Source organism: Gopherus evgoodei, chromosome 1, assembly GCF_007399415.2.
Source record: "Gopherus evgoodei ecotype Sinaloan lineage chromosome 1, rGopEvg1_v1.p, whole genome shotgun sequence".
In the NCBI taxonomy this organism is placed as follows: Eukaryota; Metazoa; Chordata; order Testudines; family Testudinidae; genus Gopherus; species Gopherus evgoodei.
Window position 1 is genome coordinate 266,481,920 of NC_044322.1, and position 6,000 is coordinate 266,487,919.

A 6,000-nucleotide genomic window follows, 5' to 3' on the forward strand; every position below is an offset into this window, starting at 1 on the left:
AAGCCAACCTCCTGCCATAGTTTTCCTGTTTTTTGACAAGAGGTTTAAACCCCTTTTCAGACTGGCTGGAATAGTTACACTTTGAAACATCATGGTGATGGATGTGTCTTTTCACATTAGACAGATCTCTTGAGATCCCTTCCAACTCTGATATTCTATGAAATATGTGATAAATATGTGATAAATTTCAGTTAAGGTACCTGGCTTCTTGCCAAAGGACTCTGCCCTGCTTCCTGAGGAGCAACCAGAGAAGAAAAACAAAAGGCTAAAATACTTAAAAGATCAGAAATTAAATTAACATTCATTCTAAAGAGATTCCATATTTCCCTTTTGTAATCAGATAAAGTCTCTTTAGGGAGAACACCCCAGAAAGCGTTTTGCTGTAGGCTCTTTCCTTTCTGAGTAAAAGGACATGATTCAGGCTACAATTTAGTCAAGGGCATTTTTAGTAAAATTCATGGCCCATGAGCTGTACATGACATACTATAAATACCTCTGACTAAATTGGGGGGCGGGCGCAGTGGTGTCGCTGATGCTCGAGTAGTCCTCAGGGCCAGCTGCACGGTTCCAAGGGCCAGTGGCCTGCAGGGCTACCCTAGCCACAGCCAGTGCAGCTGGCTGCAGGGCAGCCCGAATGGCTACCTGCAGAGCTGCTCCAGCAGCGGCCGGTGTGGCTATCCCTGGAGCTGTCTGAGCAGCTCGTTCTGGGGTCTGTCACACTGGCTGCTGCAGAAGTCATGGAAATTCACGGAATCCATGACTTCCACAGCCTCCATTACAGACACTGAGCCCCTAGTCATGATTAACTTTCTGTCTATCATTACGGTTATTTAATGTGCAACTACAGTGGAGCCCCAAGGCTGCAGTCATGGCTCCATTATGCTAAGCACAGTGGTAAAAACCCTCCAGAGAAAGTAGTCCTTCTTTTGAAGATTTTATAGCAACATCACAAGCAATAATACAAAGACATTAGACGGGGACAGAAAGGGGTCAGGGAAAGTAGGAAACAGAAAAGAAGAACTCTTTCTGATTGGCTTTAGACACAGCAGGCTCAGGATTTTGGAACTGGAGACTTGCCTAATCTTTACCAACTAGGGCGTGGATCCTGCAAGCTGCTCCACTCACACCGATATCTGCATCCATGTGGAGCCCCAATCTCTTCATCAGAGCACTGTGGGGATAAAAGGGTCTAGCTACACAGAGCTCACTGCAGGGTTCATAGGTTTTAAGCCTAGAAGAGTCCATTACGAGCACCTAGTTTGATCTCCAGCACAGCACAGGCCCTAGAACTGTACCCAGTAATTTCTGCATCAAGGCCATAAATGTGGGTTGTGGTTCAAGGTTGTGTCTTAGGTGAGCACCTAGGGATATCTCCAGCAATACACAATTTGCAGTTCCTACTGGCACTGCATTCCTCCCTCATGAAAAAGAGTCCTAAACAAATGAATAATGATTAAATCAAGAGGGTTCTATACAACATGAACAGAGGTGGATGAGGCTTTTTTCAAACAACTAACAAAATCATCCAAAGCCCAAGATTTGGTGGTGATGGGGGACTTCAACTATCCAGATATATGTTGGGAAAATAACACCGCGGGGCACAGACTATCCAATAAGTTCCTGGACTGCATTGCAGACAACTTTTTATTTCAGAAAGTTGAAAAAGCTACTAGGGGGGAAGCTGTTCTAGACTTGATTTTAACCAATAGGGAGGAACTTGTTGAGAATTTAAAAGTAGAAGGAAGCTTGGGTGAAAGTGATCATGAAATCATAGAATTTGCAATTCTAAGGAAGGGTAGAAAGGAGTACAGCAGAATAGAGACAATGGATTTCAGGAAGGCGGATTTTGGTAAGCTCAGAGAGCTGATAGGCAAGGTCCCATGGGAATTAAGACTGAGGGGAAAAACAACTGAGGAAAGTTGGCAGTTTTTCAAAGGGACGCTATTAAGGGCCCAAAAGCAAGTTATTCCGATGGTTAGGAAAGATAGAAAATGTGGCAAAAGACCACCTTGGCTTACCCTTGAGATCTTGCGTGACCTACAAAATAAAAAGGCGGCATATAAAAAATGGAAACTAGGTCAGATCACGAAGGATGAATATAGGCAAATAACACAGGAATGCAGAGGCAAGATTAGAAAAGCAAAGGCACAAAATGAACTCAAACTAGCTATGGGAATAAAGGGAAACAAGAAGACTTTTTATCAATACATTAGAAGCAAGAGGAAGACTAAGGACAGAGTAGGCCCACTGCTCAATGAGGAGGGGGTAACAGTAACGGGAGACTTGGAAATGGCAGAGATGCTTAATGACTTCTTTGTTTCGGTCTTCACTGAGAAGTCTGAAGGAATGTCTAGTATAGTGAATACTTACGGGAAGAGGGTAGGTTTAGAAGAGAAAATAAGGAAAGAGCAAGTAAAAAATCACTTAGAAAAGTTAGATGCCTGCAAGTCACCAGGGCCTGATGAAATGCATCCTAGAATAGTCAAGGAGTTAATAGAGGAGGTATCTGAGCCTCTAGCTATTATCTTTGGGAAATCATGGGAGACGGGGGAGATTCCAGAAGACTGGAAGGGGGCAAATATACTGCCCATCTATAAAAAGGGAAATAAAAACAACCCAGGAAACTACAGACCAGTTAGTTTAACTTCTGTGCCAAGGACGATAATGGAGCAGGTAATCAAAGAAATCATCTGCAAACACTTGGAAGGTGGTAAGGTGATAGGGAATAGCCAGCATGGATTTGTAAAGAACAAATCGTGTCAAACTAATCTGATAGCGTTCTTTGATAGGATAACGAGCCTTGTGGATAAGGGAGAAGCGGTGGATGTGATATACCTAGACTTTAGTAAGGCATTTGATACAGTTTCGCATGATATTCTTATAGATAAGCTAGGAAAGTACAATTTAGATGGGGCTACTATAAGGTGGGTGCATAACTGGCTGGATAACCGTACTCAGAGAGTAGTTGTTAATGGCTCCCAATCCTGCTGGAAAGGTATAACAAGTGGGGTTCCGCAGGGGTCTGTTTTGGGACCGGTTCTGTTCAATATCTTCATCAACGATTTAGATGTTGGCATAGAAAGTACGCTTATTAAGTTTGCGGACGATACCAAACTGGGAGGGATTGCAACTGCTCTGGAGGACAGGGTCAAAATTCAAAATGATCTGGACAAATTGGAGAAATGGTCTGAGGTAAACAGGATGAAGTTCAATAAAGATAAATGCAAAGTGCTCCACTTAGGAAGGAACAATCAGTTTCACACATACAGAATGGGAAGAGACTGTCTAGGAAGGAGAATGGCAGAAAGAGATCTAGGGGTCATAGTGGACCACAAGCTTAATATGAGTGAACAGTGTGATACTGTTGCAAAAAAAGCAAACATGATTCTGGGATGCATTAACAGGTGTGTTGTAAACAAGACACGAGAAGTCATTCTTCCGCTTTACTCTGCGCTGGTTAGGCCTCAACTGGAGTATTGTGTCCAGTTCTGGGCACCACATTTCAAGAAAGATGTGGAGAAATTGGAGAGGGTCCAGAGAAGAGCAACAAGAATGATTAAAGGTCTTGAGAACATGACCTATGAAGGAAGGCTGAAGGAATTGGGTTTATTTAGTTTGGAAAAGAGAAGACTGAGAGGGGACCTGATATCAGTTTTCAGGTATCTAAAAGGGTGTCATCAGGAGGAGGGAGAAAACTTGTTCACCTTAGCCTCCAATGATAGAACAAGAAGCAATGGGCTTAAACTGCAGCAAGGGAGATTTAGGTTGGACATTAGGAAAAAGTTCCTAACTGTCAGGGTAGTTAAACACTGGAATAGATTGCCTAGGGAAGTTGTGGAATCTCCATCGCTGGAGATATTTAAGAGTAGGTTAGATAAATGTCTATTAGGGATGGTCTAGACAGTATTTGGTCCTGCCATGAGGGCAGGGGACTGGACTCGATGACCTCTCGAGGTCCCTTCCAGTCCTAGAGTCTATGAGTCTATGAGCTCTATAGAGGTTACTCTAAAAGCTGACTTGATATACTTTTCTATGACATTCTATCCATTTTTTTATATTGGACTATAATTCTCAAATTCTCTAAAGTGATTCACAAAACGCTATAATAATGTTATCATTCTGTAGCTCCACCACACCTCCAAAAGCTGCCAATCATTATCATTTGTATTATGGTAGCACCTAGGAGTCCCAGTCATGGACCAGAACCCCACTGTGCAAGGTGCTGTACAAACACAGGATGAAGTGATGGTCCCTGCCCCAAAGAGTTTACAACTGGAGTATAAAACAAGAGACAACAGGAGGGGATGGACAGACAGAGCAAGAGGCACAAGCCAATAGTGAGACAATATGGGTCAGCAAGATAGGGAGCAGCCTCACCACACCAGTTGCCTAACCACCGTCAGGTTCTTTGTAGGCATCACTGCAAAGGAGAGTTGTAAGGAGGGATTTGAAGGAGGATAATGAGTAAGTTTTGCAGATATTTATGGGGAACCTCTCCTGTGTATGAGGGGCAGCCTGGGAGAAAGCACCAAGGTGCTTGTTTGAAAATGTTACAAGGGGGTGATGGAGGCTGCCATCATTGGCTGATTGGAGGTGGGATCTGACATCCTGATAGAATGAGAGAGAAGATAGGCAAAGTGGAGACAGGCTTTGAAGGACCTCGAAAGTTAAGACAAGTAGTTTATGCTTGATGTGATAGAGAAAGGAGGGGCCAGTTGATGGTGCAAAGACAGTTGTGACACTGGCAAAGTGACAAGCTAGGAGAATGATCTTTGCAGCTGCATTCTGAATGAATACCAGTAGGGCAACATTGCATTTATTAAGGCTAGAGAGGATGATGAGGCAGTAATCAAGACATGAGATGATGAGAGCCTTTGTGGGTGGACAGGCTGTGTGGATGGACAGGAAAGGCTGCATCTTAGAGATGCCACACAAGAAGGACTGGTAACTAGATTCAGACTCAGCCTGCATGTTAGGATCTAAGGAAAGGTCAAGATGAAGATTAAAGGCCTGAGTGACCAGGAGGATGAGGCTGTTTGTGCACGGTGATCAAAAAATGGTGGGAGGGGGATGATAGGAGGAGGGAAGATTAGGAACTATGATTTAGCCATGTTGATTTTAACCTGCCAGCTGGACAGCCACAAGGAGATGTCAGAAGGACAGGTCAAAAGTCCAGTTTGCACAGGAGGACCGGCCTGAAGAAGAGGTAGATTTGTGAGTCATCAGCGTTGAGATGGCAGTTCAATTAGTGTTTGTGAACGAGATTGCAAGGCACAGAGGGAGAAGAAAAAGGAGCAAAGGCCAGAGCACTGTGGAACCCCCACAGAAAATTGTAGAGGAGATGTGGAGGAGGAGGATGTTGAAGGAGTGATTAAGGTAAGAGGAGAACAAGAAAAGCATAGTCAGTGCAGTCAAGAGCAGCTGACAGGTGCAGGAGGAGGATGGAATACTGGTTCTGAGCTTTGGCCAGGCAGAGATCATTAGTAGGAAAGTTTTCTGTCAAAACTGTTTTTCAGTGGAAAACTAGGTTTTCAAATAACTTTTGTGACAATAGTCTGCTTTCTGCAAACAGGTTCAGTTTTTTGCTGAAAAACTTTCCAGCAGAGGAATGTTTTGGTTTTCAGCTGAAATCTTTTGGCTTTCTAGTTTTTAGCCAAAAAGACTAAAATTTCTGTGAACAATTTCATTGAAAGCAGTGTCTGGGGGTTCTTTGTTTTTCATTGAAATTATCCACAGAAAAACAGTTTCCAACCAGCTCCAGTCATTAGAAATTTTGATAAGAGTCATTCAGTGGAGTTCCAAGAAGCCAGATTGGAGGAGAGGAACTTAGGCAATGATTGTTGACGGTGTGTTCAATGAGTTTAGACACAAAGGACAGATGAGGCAGTGGCTGTTAAGGGTGTGATTTTGGGGGGGACGGGCGGGGCAGTTAAGATGGGAGAGACTAATGCATGTAAGCATAGGGAGGGGAAAGACCGGAGGAGAGTGTGAGGTTAAAGA